This window comes from Pseudophryne corroboree, chromosome 1 (genome assembly GCF_028390025.1).
Source record: "Pseudophryne corroboree isolate aPseCor3 chromosome 1, aPseCor3.hap2, whole genome shotgun sequence".
NCBI lineage: Eukaryota > Metazoa > Chordata > Amphibia > Anura > Myobatrachidae > Pseudophryne > Pseudophryne corroboree.
The window spans coordinates 594904663-594919870 of record NC_086444.1 but is presented as its reverse complement, the minus strand read 5'-3'; positions in this window follow the sequence as shown (position 1 = coordinate 594919870).

Here is a 15208-nt window from a genome sequence, read left to right as displayed (position 1 = left end):
CCTGCCCTGCCATCATCTGAAGCAAGAAGTGGTAACGAGGTGGAATTCAACCCTCTATATGCTTCAGAGGTTGGAGGAGCAGCAAAAGGCCATTCAAGCCTATACAATTGAGCACGATATAGGAGGTGGAATGCACCTGTCTCAAGCGCAGTGGAGAATGATTTCAACGTTGTGCAAGGTTCTGATCCCCTTTGAACTTGCCACACGTGAAGTCAGTTCAGACACTGCCAGCCTGAGTCAGGTCATTCCCCTCATCAGGCTTTTGCAGAAGAAGCTGGAGACATTGAAGGAGGAGCTAACACGGAGCGATTCCGCTAGGCATGTGGGACTTGTGGATGGAGCCCTTAATTCGCTTAACAAGGATTCACGGGTGGTCAATCTGTTGAAATCAGAGCACTACATTTTGGCCACCGTGCTCGATCCTAGATTTAAAGCCTACCTTGGATCTCTCTTTCCGGCAGACACAAGTCTGCTGGGGTTGAAAGACCTGCTGGTGAGAAAATTGTCAAGTCAAGCGGAACGCGACCTGTCAACATCTCCTCCTTCACATTCTCCCGCAACTGGGGGTGCGAGGAAAAGGCTCAGAATTCCGAGCCCACCCGCTGGCGGTGATGCAGGGCAGTCTGGAGCGACTGCTGATGCTGACATCTGGTCCGGACTGAAGGACCTGACAACGATTACGGACATGTCGTCTACTGTCACTGCATATGATTCTCTCACCATTGAAAGAATGGTGGAGGATTATATGAGTGACCGCATCCAAGTAGGCACGTCACACAGTCCGTACTTATACTGGCAGGAAAAAGAGGCAATTTGGAGGCCCTTGCACAAACTGGCTTTATTCTACCTAAGTTGCCCTCCCACAAGTGTGTACTCCGAAAGAGTGTTTAGTGCCGCCGCTCACCTTGTCAGCAATCGGCGTACGAGGTTACATCCAGAAAATGTGGAGAAGATGATGTTCATTAAAATGAATTATAATCAATTCCTCCGTGGAGACATTGACCAGCAGCAATTGCCTCCACAAAGTACACAGGGAGCTGAGATGGTGGATTCCAGTGGGGACGAATTGATAATCTGTGAGGAGGGGGATGTACACGGTGATATATCGGAGGATGATGATGAGGTGGACATCTTGCCTCTGTAGAGCCAGTTTGTGCAAGGAGAGATTAATTGCTTCTTTTTTGGTGGGGGTCCAAACCAACCCGTCATTTCAGTCACAGTCGTGTGGCAGACCCTGTCACTGAAATGATGGGTTGGTTAAAGTGTGCATGTCCTGTTTATACAACATAAGGGTGGGTGGGAGGGCCCAAGGACAATTCCATCTTGCACCTCTTTTTTCTTTAATTTTTCTTTGCGTCATGTGCTGTTTGGGGAGGGTTTTTTGGAAGGGCCATCCTGCGTGACACTGCAGTGCCACTCCTAGATGGGCCCGGTGTTTGTGTCGGCCACTAGGGTCGCTTATCTTACTCACACAGTCAGCTACCTCATTGCGCCTCTTTTTTTCTTTGCGTCATGTGCTGTTTGGGGAGGGTTTTTTGGAAGGGCCATCCTGCGTGACACTGCAGTGCCACTCCTAGATGGGCCCGGTGTTTGTGTCGGCCACTAGGGTCGCTTATCTTACTCACACAGTCAGCTACCTCATTGCGCCTCTTTTTTTCTTTGTGTCATGTGCTGTTTGGGGAGGGTTTTTTGAAAGGGCCATCCTGCGTGACACTGCAGTGCCACTCCTAGATGGGCCCGGTGTTTGTGTCGGCCACTAGGGTCGCTTATCTTACTCACACAGTCAGCTACCTCATTGCGCCTCTTTTTTTCTTTGCGTCATGTGCTGTTTGGGGAGGGTTTTTTGGAAGGGCCATCCTGCGTGACACTGCAGTGCCACTCCTAGATGGGCCCGGTGTTTGTGTCGGCCACTAGGGTCGCTTATCTTACTCACACAGTCAGCTACCTCATTGCGCCTCTTTTTTTCTTTGCGTCATGTGCTGTTTGGGGAGGGTTTTTTGGAAGGGCCATCCTGCGTGACACTGCAGTGCCACTCCTAGATGGGCCCGGTGTTTGTGTCGGCCACTAGGGTCGCTTATCTTACTCACACAGTCAGCTACCTCATTGCGCCTCTTTTTTTCTTTGCGTCATGTGCTGTTTGGGGAGGGTTTTTTGGAAGGGCCATCCTGCGTCACACTGCAGTGCCACTCCTAGATGGGCCCGGTGTTTGTGTCGGCCACTAGGGTCGCTTATCTTACTCACACAGTCAGCTACCTCATTGCGCCTCTTTTTTTCTTTGCGTCATGTGCTGTTTGGGGAGGGTTTTTTGGAAGGGCCATCCTGCGTGACACTGCAGTGCCACTCCTAGATGGGCCCGGTGTTTGTGTCGGCCACTAGGGTCGCTTATCTTACTCACACAGTCAGCTACCTCATTGCGCCTCTTTTTTTCTTTGCGTCATGTGCTGTTTGGGGAGGGTTTTTTGGAAGGGCCATCCTGCGTGACACTGCAGTGCCACTCCTAGATGGGCCCGGTGTTTGTGTCGGCCACTAGGGTCGCTTATCTTACTCACACAGCGACCTCGGTGCAAATTTTAGGACTAAAAATAATATTGTGAGGTGTGAGGTATTCAGAATAGACTGAAAATGAGTGGAAATTATGGTTTTTGAGGTTAATAATACTTTGGGATCAAAATGACCCCCAAATTCTATGATTTAAGCTATTTTTTAGGGTTTTTTGAAAAAAACACCCGAATCCAAAACACACCCGAATCCGACAAAAAAAATTCGGTGAGGTTCTGCCAAAACGCGGTCGAACCCAAAACACGGCCGCGGAACCGAACCCAAAACCAAAACACAAAACCCGAAAAATTTCCGGCGCTCATCTCTAGTACATGCACCTTCCCTATTTCAAATGGGAAGGGGGGGAGGGAGGGGCAGTACCTTACTTTGCCAGGGGCGCCAGGACCCCTAGATACACCTCTGGATGTAGGCCATGCACCATTTTAGTTGCCCTTCTTTGTACACTCTCTAATGTATTTATATCCTTCTGGAGATAGGGTCTCCAGAACTGGACACAGTATTCCAGATGAGGCCGTACCAATGACCTATACAGTGGCATTATCACTTCTTTTTTCCTGCTACTGATTCCTCTCCCTATGCAACCAAGCATCTGACTTGCCTTTCTCATTGCTTTGTTGCATTGCTTTCCTGCCTTCAAGTCACTTAAAATAGTGACTCCTAAGTCTCTTTCCTCCTCAGTAGTTTCCATTATAGTACCCTTGATACTATACTTAGCCTTTGGGTTTTTGAGACCCAAGTGCATGATTTTGCATTTTTTAGCATTAAACTGTAGTTGCCACGTTCTTGACCATTTCTCAAGCCTACCTAGGTCATTAATCATTTGTTTGACCCCTCCCGGTGTGTCTACCCTGTTGCATATCTTTGTATCATCTGCAAAAAGGCATATATTCCCTTCAATACCATCTGCAATGTAACCAACAAAGATATTAAAGAGAACTGGACCAAGTACAGATCCCTGGGGTACTCCACTGGTAACATTTCCCTCCATAGATTGCACTCCATTAACTACGACTGTCTGTTTCCTATCCTGCAACCATGTTCTTATCCATTTAACTGATTTAGAATCCACCCCCAGGCTTTCAAGTTTATTTAGCAGTCTGCGATGTGGGACAGTGTCAAATGCCTTACTAAAGTCTAGATATGCTACATCTACAGCTCCCCCTTGATCTATTATTTTCATCACAGAATCAAAAAAGTCAATAAGATTTGTTTGGCATGATCTCCCACCAGTAAATCCATGCTGTTTTGGATCCTGTAAGTTGTTTGATTTAAGATATTCCACTACTCTTTCTTTTAATAGTTTTTCCATTACTTTCCCTACTACTGATGTAAGGCTTACTGGTCTGTAGTTACTTGCTTCTTCCTTGCTTCCACTTTTGTGCAGTGGAACTACATTTGCTCTTTTCCAGTCCTCTGGAATAGCACCTGTATTTAGTGACTGGTTAAATAATTCTGTTAAAGGTGTAACCAGCACATCTTTTAGCTCTTTGAGTATCCTTGGGTGTATCCCATCTGGTCCCATTGATTTATCCACTTTTAGTTTTTAAAGTTCTGTTAGGACCTTCTCCTCTGTAAATGTATTTTCATCTACCTTATTTTTATGAATGTCCTTGCAACTTAACTGTGGCCCCATCCCTTCTTCTGTAGTAAATACTGAGCAAAAATAATTATTTAGGTGATCTGATATTGCCTTGTCTCCCTCCACCAAAATGCTCACTCTCTGTCTTAAATCTTATTATTCCTCCATTTGATTTTCTCCTTTTAAAAAAAGTTTTGCCCCCTTTATCTACTGACTGAGCCATTTTCTCCTCCGCTTCTGCCTTTGCACGTCTGATCACTTTCTTAGCATCCTTCCGTCTGTCCAGATACACCTCTTTGTCGTTATTATTTTGAGTCTGTTTGTATTTCCTAAAAGCCATCTTTTTTGCTTTCACACTAGTTGATACTACTTTTGTGAACCACACTGGCTTCCTTTTCCTGGTGCTTTTCCTAACCATTTTGATACAAAGGTCTGTTGCACTTAGTATTGCACTCTTCAGTTTTTTTCCACCTTTCCTGCACTCCTTCCAAGTTCCTCCAGTCTGCCAATAATTCACTTACACATCTCCCCATTTTTGCAAAGTCAGCATTTCTAAAATCCAACACCTTTTGTTTTTGTGTGACAGGAGTTTGATCCTGTCTTTATACTAAACCATACTGCTTGATGATCACTGGATCCCAGGTGCTCACCCACATATATATCAGATATCCTATCACCATTTGTAAGAATTAGATCTAATATTGAGTCTTTGCGAGTGGGCTCCCTCACCAATTGCTTGAGAGATGCTCCCTGTAAGGAATGTAGATCTGGATGTTGAGGGAGCAGTATTGGAGCTTCCACGGACATCCTTAGTAGATCTGTGTACCAATGCCTTCTGGGCCAAGCTGGAGCTATTAGAATTATAGCCACTCCTTTGCTTGCTTTATTTTCCTCACCACCCTGGGTAACAAGAAGATTGGAGGAAACAGATATGCCAGATGAAATTCCCATTTCTCTGACAGTGCGTCTACAAGGATCGCCCCGGGATCCTTTGTTTTTGACCCATATGTCGGAACTTTGTTGTTCAGATGGGACGCCATGAGACCTAACTCTGGAAGACCCCATGTGTTTACTAGAGTCTGAAATACTTCCGGGTGTAACGCCCATCTGGTTTCCTGAATGGTGTGTCGACTAAGAAAGTCCGCTTCCCAGTTCAGTACTCCTGGAACAAACACTGCGGACAATGCCGGAAGATGGAGTTCTGCCCATCTTAGTATGTGAGTTACTTCCTCCATTAACCTTTTGCTGTGAGTTTCTCCCTGATGATTGAGGTACGCTACTGCTGTTGCATTGTCTGAGCGGATCTGGACTGGTCTTCCTTGCAGAATGTCCTTTGCCTGAACCAGAGCCATATATATATGGCCCTTATTTCCAACAGATTTATTGGCAGGCAACTTTCCCTTATGGTCCATTTTCCCTGGAACCAGAAACTTTCGAACACCGCTCCCCAGCCCTGAAGACTGGCATCTGTTGTCAGGACTTGCCAATCTTTTATCCAAAAGGGTCTCCCCTTGTCTAGATGGTCCGTCTGAAGTCACAAGGTTAGTGACCTTTTTACGTTTACTGGAAGCTTTATCATCTGTCTTTTTATTGTCTGATGTCTTCCGTTCCATCTGGTCAGAATGAGGTGTTGTAGAGGTCTGGAGTGGAATTGTGCATATTCCACCATGTCGAATGTGGACACCATCAGACCCATCAGTCGCATTGCTGCATGGACTGATATTGTGCAACAACTCCTGAGTCATTCTTGCACCTTAGATATCTTTTTCCAAGGTAAAATTATTCTTTGTAGACTTGAATCCAATATGGCCCCCAAATGAACCATCGTTGTGACGGATTCAGAGACGATTTTTCCCAATTTATGAGCCATCCGTATCCTTGTAGACAGACTATCGTCTGTTAGAGATGGCTCAAGAGTAATTCCTGGGATTGTGCCAGGATTAAAAGATCGTCGAGGTATGAAAAAGTTCTTATCCCGTTTGCGGAGATAAGCTGCCATAACCACCATAATTTTGGTAAATACCCTGGGGGCTGTCGCTAGACCAAAGGGCAAAGCCTGAAACTGAAAATGTTGCTGGAGGATGGCCAACCTGAGGTAACACTGATGGGATCGTGCCATGAGCACACCATTCTATTCCCCTTAACACTACTGTACCAAATTATGGCTCCTCAATCCTGTCACATACCAATCGTCACTGCAAGGTCTCACCCCCCAAATTCAAAATCACCCACAAACACTCAGAACCCAGCCAACCTTATCCCTATCTCCCCTGTCCCCTCCCTTCCTTTCTCCTGTGCACTCTGGAATGCTAGATCAATCTGCAACAAGCTGCCAACTATCCATGACCTCTTCATCTCCCACTCTTTTCACCTTCTCGCCATCACTGAAACCTGGCTCTCCTCCTCTGACACCACCTCCCCTGCTGCCCTCTCCTACGGAGGCCTCTTCTTCACCCACACAGTCAGAACTGATGGTCGCCAGGGTGGAGGCGTGGGCGTCCTTCTCTCCCCTAACTGCACCTTTCGTGTCATCCCACCTGAGCCCTCTCTCACCTTCTCCACCTTTGAGGTCCACACTATCCGCCTCTTCTACCCCATTCACCTCCTTGTGGCGGTGATCTACCGCCCCCCCTGGCCACTGTTCACCTTTCCTTGACAACTTTGCTGCCTGGCTTCCCCACTTTCTCTCCTCTGACCTCCCCTCTGTCATCCTCGGAGACTTTAACATCCCTATTGACATCACTAATGCCGCTTCCACTAAATTTCTCGCCCTTTCCACCTCCTTTGGACTTTCTCAATGGACCTCCACCGCTACTCACAATCTCGGCCACTCCCTCGACCTTGTCTTCACCCACCGATGTGATCTCTCTGATTTCTCAAACTCTCCCTTCCCTCTCTCTGACCACCATCTGCTTTCTTTCACCCTCTCATCCTCCATCCTCCTCTCCACGCCCAGACCCACCACCACCAGACGCAATCTTGGGTCTCTCAACCCCACTTTCATATCCTCCCTCGAGACTTTCCTCTCTCCTCTTTCCACTATGACTTGTCCCAACCAGGCAGCCACCTTCTATAACTCTTCCCTAACCACTGCTCTCGACTCTGTGGCCCCCCTCTCCTCTGTCCCCCTCCGCCGCTCCAAACCCCAACCCTGGCACACCAAACTAACACGTTTCTTACAAAAATGCTCACGCTCCGCTGAACGCTCCTGGAGGAGATCTCGCTCTCTGGCGGACTTTCTCCATTTCAAGTTTATTCTCTCCTCCTACAGCTCTGCTCTTTCCCTCGCCAAGCAATCCTTTTTCCAAGCACTCATCTCTTCTCAGTCCTCCTGTCCACGCTGTCTCTTTGAAACTTTCAACACTCTCCTTCGCCCCCCTCCTCCTCCCCTCCCATCCTCCCTCACTGCCACTGACTTTGCCTCCTTCTTCATCTCCAAAATTGAGGATATTCGACACGACATCTCCCGCCGTCACCCCTCTGCTACCCCCCTGCCCCCTCTATCCCTCCCCTCCATCTATCCCACCCTGTCCTCCTTCCATCCGACTTCAGAAAAGGAAGTCCACTCCCTCATCTTATCCTCCCCCCCCCACCACCTGCCCCCTGGACCCCCTCCCCTCCCGTCTTCTCCGCTCCCTCTCCCCCACTGCCTGCTCCCACCTTGCTCACCTCTTTAACCTGTCCCTCTCCACCGGCATCTTCCCCTCACCATTCAAACATGCTCTGGTCTCACCTATTCTCAAAAAACCCAACCTCGACCCCTCATCACCCACTAACTACCGCCCCATCTCTCTTCTCCCTTTCGCCTCCAAATTACTTGAACGACTAGTCTACAGCCGTCTCACAAGCTTCCTCTCTGACAACTCCATCCTCGATCCACTACAATCTGGCTTTCGCCCACTCCACTCAACTGAGACTGCCCTGGTGAAAGTCAGCAATGACCTGCTTTCGGCCAAATCCAGGGGCCACTTCTCTCTGCTCATCCTTCTGGACCTCTCTGCTGCCTTTGATACCGTAGATCATCCTCTTCTCCTCGGCACACTCCAAAACGCTGGCCTCTCTAGCACTGTCCTTGACTGGTTTTCTTCTTACCTCACTAACCGCTCCTTCTCTGTGTCTGCCTCAAGCACCACCTCACACCCTTCCATCCTTCCTGTTGGTGTCCCTCAGGGTTCTGTCCTTGGACCCCTTCTGTTCTCCCTGTATACCTCTTCCCTGGGTGCGCTCATTAACTCATTTGGCCTTCAATACCACCTCTATGCTGATGACACACAACTCTACCTCTCATCTCCTGATCTGTCCCCCTCTGTCCTCTCTCAGGTATCGCGCTGCCTCTCTGCAATCTCCTCCTGGATGTCTGAACGCTCTCTAAAGCTAAACATGGACAAAACGGAACTCATCATCTTCCCCCCATCCAGAGCAACACCCCCGACCAATATCTCCATCATTGTTGACAACACCACCATCTCCCCCGTTCCCCAACTCCGCTGCCTGGGCGTCACTCTTGACTCCTCCCTCTCCTTTGCACCCCACATCCAAGCTCTGGCACAATCCTGTCGTTTCCAGCTACGCAACATTGCTCGTATCAGGCCATATCTCTCCCAGAGTGCAACTAAACTCATCATCCACTCACTGGTCATCTCACGTCTTGACTACTGCAATGTCCTCCTCACTGGCCTCGCTTGCTCCCCTCCAATCTGTCCTGAACTCCGCAGCTAGGCTTATCTTCCTCTCACGCCGCACCACATCTGCCACTCCCCTTCAACAAAATCTACACTGGCTCCCATTCCCCTACAGAATCCTCTTCAAACTCCTCACCCTTACATACAAAGCCATCTCTATTTCCACTGCTCCCTACATCTCCAACCTCCTTTCCCTTCATACTCCCTCCCGCCCCCTACGGTCGACTAATGACCGTCGCCTCTCCACCGCCCTGGTTACTGCTTCCCATGCACGAGTTCAGGATTTTGCCCGTGCTGCACCCCTTCAGTGGAACGCACTCCCCCGCTCCATTAGACTCTCCCCGACCTTGCAAAGCTTCAAACGGGCACTAAAAACCCACCTATTCATCAAAGCGTACCCTTCTGATGCATAACCCAGAGCTGAAGCCGCGCCTCCACCCCCCCTGCCTCATGCCGTGAACATCTCAGCTTTGCTTGCATACTGCCATCAGGCTACCTCCCACTTGCCTGCACCTCTTGTCATCTGTCTGTCGCCCCTCCCCAATAGATTGTTAGCTCTTCAGAGCAGGGCCCTCTTTCCTCTTGTTATCTAATCCCTCGTCTCAACACATTTCACTCACAGCTCTCCCCTACTCAACGACCATCTTTATCCTGCTAGTAAAGGCTCATCTCCATCTATGACCACCAGCCCCTAGTAGTACGATGATCACTCCCTCAATACTTACATCTTAGCTGTACTATGTCTTGAGAACGTGTGGTGCTCTGTTACCTGTACTCTATTTCTGTTATTTATTTACTGTAATGCAATGTTTTGTCCCCTGTACTGTCCTTTGTACGGCGCTGCGAAACACATGTGGCGCCTTATAAATAAAATGTAATAATAATAATAATAATAGGTAAGCATCCTGTATATCCAAAGATACTATGTAATTTGCTGGTTCCATAGCCAAAACTATGGAACGGAACGTTTCCATGTGGAACATTGGAACCCAAATGTATTTGTTTAACATTTTGAGATTGAGAATTGGTCAGAATGACCCATTTGGCTTCTGAATCAAAAATAGATTGGAGTAAAAACCCTGTCCCCGTTGTGTGTGGGGAACTGGGATAATTACCCCAGACTGAAGCAATTTCTGAACTGCTTCTTGCAGGGCGTTGGCCTTCGACTCTATACGAGACGGGCTGGTGCAAAAAAAACTTTGATGAGGCTGCCTCTTGAAAGGGAAAACATAACCGAGAGATACCACCTTCTGCACCCAAGCATTTGTCGTCTACTGATGCCATATGTGTGCAAAGTGAAGGAGTCGGCCCCCAACCCTGGAGTCCTCCAGGCGGAGGCCCGCACCCTCAGACTGATGGCTTCTGTTCTGGTTTGGAAGCTGGCCGTCTATTGGCCCATTTCCCTTTTGCACTGCCTTGCCATCGAAATGGCAGAAATTTCAAACCCCTAGGCTTAGGGTTATAACTAGCCGGAAACCTGACCTTCTTGGATTCAGCTTCCGATTCTAGAATATCTGTCAATTGTTTTCCAAACAGAATATCACCAGCGAAAGGCAGAGCTTCCAAAACTTTTTTTTTGATTCTGCATCCGCTTTCCAAGTACGTAGCCAAATTGCTATACGAGCGGCTACCTTCAAGTCTGATGCTTTAGAAGCAATCGTACCTATATCAATTGCTGCTTCTTCCAAATATTGCGCAGCTTGTTTTATACGGCCTAGATGAGACTCCTGCTCCCTGGTAGAAGCAGAGAGGCCATTCTCTAGTTCCTCCGCCCATTCTACCATTGCTTTCGCCATCCAGGCTGAAGCCATAGCTGGCCTTACAACAGCCCCTGAGAGAGAAAAAATAGGATTTTGATAACCTACCGTTAAATCCTTTTCTCCTAGTCAGTAGAGGATGCTGGGGACGACATCAAGACCATGGGGTAGACAGGATCCGCAGGAGACATGGGCACTCTAAAGACTTTTCATTGGGTGTGAACTGGCTCCTCCCTCTATGCCCCTCCTCCAGACCTCAGTTGTAGGAACTCTGCCCAGGATGACTGACATTTCGAGGAAAGGAATAACTTAACTAGTGGTGAGATATCTACCAACTCACACCCTCAACCATGCCATACACATGGCATTCAACATAACACACGCCAACAGGCATGAACCAAATGCAGCAACATGCTGAAACCAAGATAACACAACTTGTGTAATTCTAATAGCTAATCTGCATTTAAAGTACGCACTGGGACGGGCGCCCAGCATCCTCTACGGACTAGGAGAAAAGGATTTACCGGTAGGTTATCAAAATCCTATTTTCTCATACGTCCTAGAGGATGCTGGGGACGACATCAAGACCATGGAGTCTATACCAAAGCTCCAGTACGGGCGGGAGAGTGTGGATGACCCTGCAGCACCGATTGACCAAACTTGAGGTCCTCATCGGCCAAGGTGTCAAACTTGTAGAATTTAGCAAATGTGTTTGACCCTGACCAAGTAGCTGCTCGGCAAAGTTGTAATGCCGAGACCCCCCGGGCAGCCGGCCAGGATGAGCCCACCTTCCTAGTGGAGTGGGCCTTTACCGACGTCAGTAACGGCAATCCAGCCATAGTATGAGCTTGCTGAATCGTATTTCTAATCCAACGTGCAATAGTCTGCTTGGAAGCAGGACAGCCAATCTTGTTGTGATCATACAGGACAAATAGAGTCTCTGTTTTCTGTATATGAGCCGTTCTAGCAACATAGATTTTCAAAGCTCTAACCACATCTAGAGATTTTGAATCAGTGAATGTGTCAGTAACTACTGGCACTACAATAGGTTGGTTTATGTGGAAAGATGAAACCACCTTCGGAAGAAAATGTTGACGAGTCCTCAACTCTGCCCTATCTTCATGGAAGATCAGGTAAGGGCTCTTGTGAGACAAGGCCCCCAATTCAGACACCCGCCTTGCAGATGCCAAAGCCAAGAGCATCACCACTTTCCAAGTGAGAAATTTCAGCTCTATCTTTGTAGAGGCTCAAACCAATCCGATTGAAGGAACCGCAATACCACGTTAAGGTCCCATGGTGCCACTGGAGGCACAAATGGAGGCTGGATGTGCAGAACCCCTTTCACAAAGGTCTGAACCTCTGGAAGAGAGGCCAATTGTATCTGGAAGAACACTGACAAGGCCGGAATCTGGACCTTGATTGATGCCAATCGGAGGCCCGCCTCCACACCATCCTGCAAAAAATGGAGAAAACGTCCTAAGTGAAACTCTTCTGTAGGAGCTTTCTTGGATTCACACCAAGATACATATTTTCTCCAAATACGGTGGTAATGTTTCAACGTTACTCCCTTTCTGGCATGAATAAGGGTGGGGATGACCTCCTTGGGAATACCCTTCCTGGCTAGGATACGGCGCTCAACAGCCATGCCGTCAAACGTAGTCGCGGTAAGTCTTGGTACACACATGGCCCCTGCTGCAGCAGGTCCTCTCGAGGAGGAAGAGGCCGAGGATCTCCTATGAGTAACTGCTGAAGATCTAGGTACCAAGCCCTCCTTGGCCAGTCTGGGGCAATAAAGATTGCTCGAACCCTTGTTTTTTTTATGATCCTGAGTACTTTTGGGATCAGCGGAAGTGGAGGGAAGACATACACTGACGGAAACACCCACTGGGTCATCAGTGCATCCACTGCTACTGCTTGAGGGTCTCTCGACCTGGACAGTATCTCCGAAGCTTCTTGTTGAGACGAGACGCCATCATGTCTATTTGAGGAACTCCCCAAAGACTTGTCACCTCTGCGAAGACTTCTTGGTGGAGGCCCCACTCTCCTGGATGGAGATCGTGTCTGCTGAGGAAGTCTGCTTCCCAGTTGTCTACTCCCGGAATGAATATTGCCGACAGAGCTTGTAGATGTTTTTCTGCCCAGCAGAGGATTTTTGTCGCCTCTGCCATTGCCGTTCTGCTTTTCATTCCGCCCTGCCTGTTTATGTATGCAACTGCTGTTACATTGTCCGCCTGGATCTGAACGGGAAGGTCTTGAAGAAGATGTACCGCTTGTTGAAGGCCTTTGTTAATGGCTCTTAGCTCCAGAACGTTTATGTGAAGGCAGGCTTCCTGTTGTGACCAACGTCCCTGGAAGTTTTCTCCCTGAGAGACTTCTCCCCAGCCTCGGAGACTTGCATCCATGGTTACCAGGACCCAGTCCTGAATCCCGAACCTGCGTCCCTCTAGTAGGTGAGAGCTGTGTAACCACCACAGGAGTGAAATCCTGGTTTTTGACGACAGGATTATCTTTCTGTGCATGTGTAGGTGTGACCCCGACCACTTGTCCAACAGGTCCCACTGGAATACTCTGGCATGGAACCTGCCAAACTGTATGGCCTCGTAGGCCACCACCATCTTCCCCAACAACCGAATGCACTGATGGATCGACACACTGGATGGTTTCAATATCTGTTTTACCATTTTCTGGATTTCCAGAGCCTTTTCCACCGGAAGAAATACTCTCTGAACTTCTGTGCCCAGAATCATCCCAAGGAAAGACAACCTTGTCGTCGGTTCCAACTGTGACTTTGGGTAATTTATGATCCACCCGTGTTGTTGGAGTATTGACAGAGAGAGTGATATGTTTTGTAACAACTGCTCTCTGGATCTCACCTTTATCAGGAGGTCGTCCAGATAAGGAATTACATTGACTCCTTTCTGACGCAGGAGAACCATCATCTCCGCCATCACCTTGGTGAATACCCTCGGCGCCGTGGAGAGACCGAAAGGTAACGTCTGAAATTGGTAATGGCAATCCTGAACCGCAAATCTCAGATAAGCCTGGTGAGGAGGATAAATGGGAACATGCAGGTAAGCATCCTTTATGTCCACCGACACCAAGTAGTCGCCCTCCTCCAGACTGGCAATCACTGCCCGAAGTGATTCCATCTTGAACTTGAACCTTTTTAAGTAACAATTCAGATCCTTTAGATTTAGGATCGGTCTGACCGAGCCGTCCGGCTTCGGAACCACAAAGAGGCTTGAATAAAAACCCCTCCCTTGTTGTGACAATGGTACCAGGACTATGACCTGGTCTTGACATAATTTTTGGATTGCGGCTGTTCCTGCTTTTCTTTCTGATGGAGAAACTGGCAAGGTTGATTTGAAAAATCGGCATGGGGGAACGTCTTGAAACTCCAGCTTGTACTCCTGGGATACTATTTGCAACACCCAGGGATCCAGGCCAGACAGAATCCAATCCTGGCTGAAGAGTCTGAGACGTGCCTCCACCCGAGCGGCCTCCCGCGAGGGAGCTCCAGCGTCATGCTGAGGATTTGCCAGAAGTAGGGGTAGACTTCTGCTCTTGGGAACCTGGAGCCGCTGTGGGCTTCTTTCCCCTTCCCCTACCTGCAAAGAAGGGGGAACCTCTCATCTTTTTGTATTTATTGGGCCGAAAGGACTGCATTTGCGGGTGATAGGTCTTCTTTGCCTGTGCAGGCGCAGAGGGCAAAAATGTCGACTTACCTGCGGTAGCCACCGAGACTAACGCATCCAGGCCATCGCCAAATAAGGCCTCACCTTTATATGGGAGAGCCTCCATGTTTCCTTTGGAATCTGCATCCGCGTTCCACTGGCAAATCCACAACACCCGCCTAGCTGATACTGCCATGGTAGCGGCCTGTGAACTGTCGAAGTCAGAAAATATTACAACACACACATTACGTACAAACACCACATAGATGGCCTCCGTGTGCGTACGTATTCGGCTGTGCGTGCACATATTCGCAAATTGCGTATGGTCGCTCCCGCGGTCCTGCGCATTAGAGCGTGGTATGAGTAATTACAGTGGAATTTGTACTCGCATGGAAAAGCCACAAAGACATATCATAAATCTAATCTATATATTGCATAAATCCTACACTGTCTGCTTCCTTTTCTAAATAGCATGAAGATCGGTCACACATAAATTAAAACTCCCAGAGACTAAAACACAATGGTCTTATTTACACTAAGCTTTGAAATTCTATGAAGAAGGCAAACACCTTTATTTACTAGGGTAGCCGAGTTTCTATTTAAAGCAATAAGAACTGGATTGTCATTGTCTCACCTGAAGACAAAACAAACAAAGAAACAATACCCAGAAACCCAGGCTGATAGAAACTCAATTAGCAATAGCTAACAAAAATACAAACCAGACATTTAGAAATCTGAGATACTAACATTCATAGTCTAAACTCTTGGAGATGTATGTGTTTGTTTGTTTGTATATATATATATATATATATATATATATGTTCGTGGTGTAACCGGCACTCATGTAGGCTTTGCATCTGCCCCGGTGCCCTCCCTTGCTGCATGCAAATGTATCCGATATGGCTGGGTGGTACTCGAAGAGGACTTTTCAGGTAAAGAAATTACAGAGACAGCGCT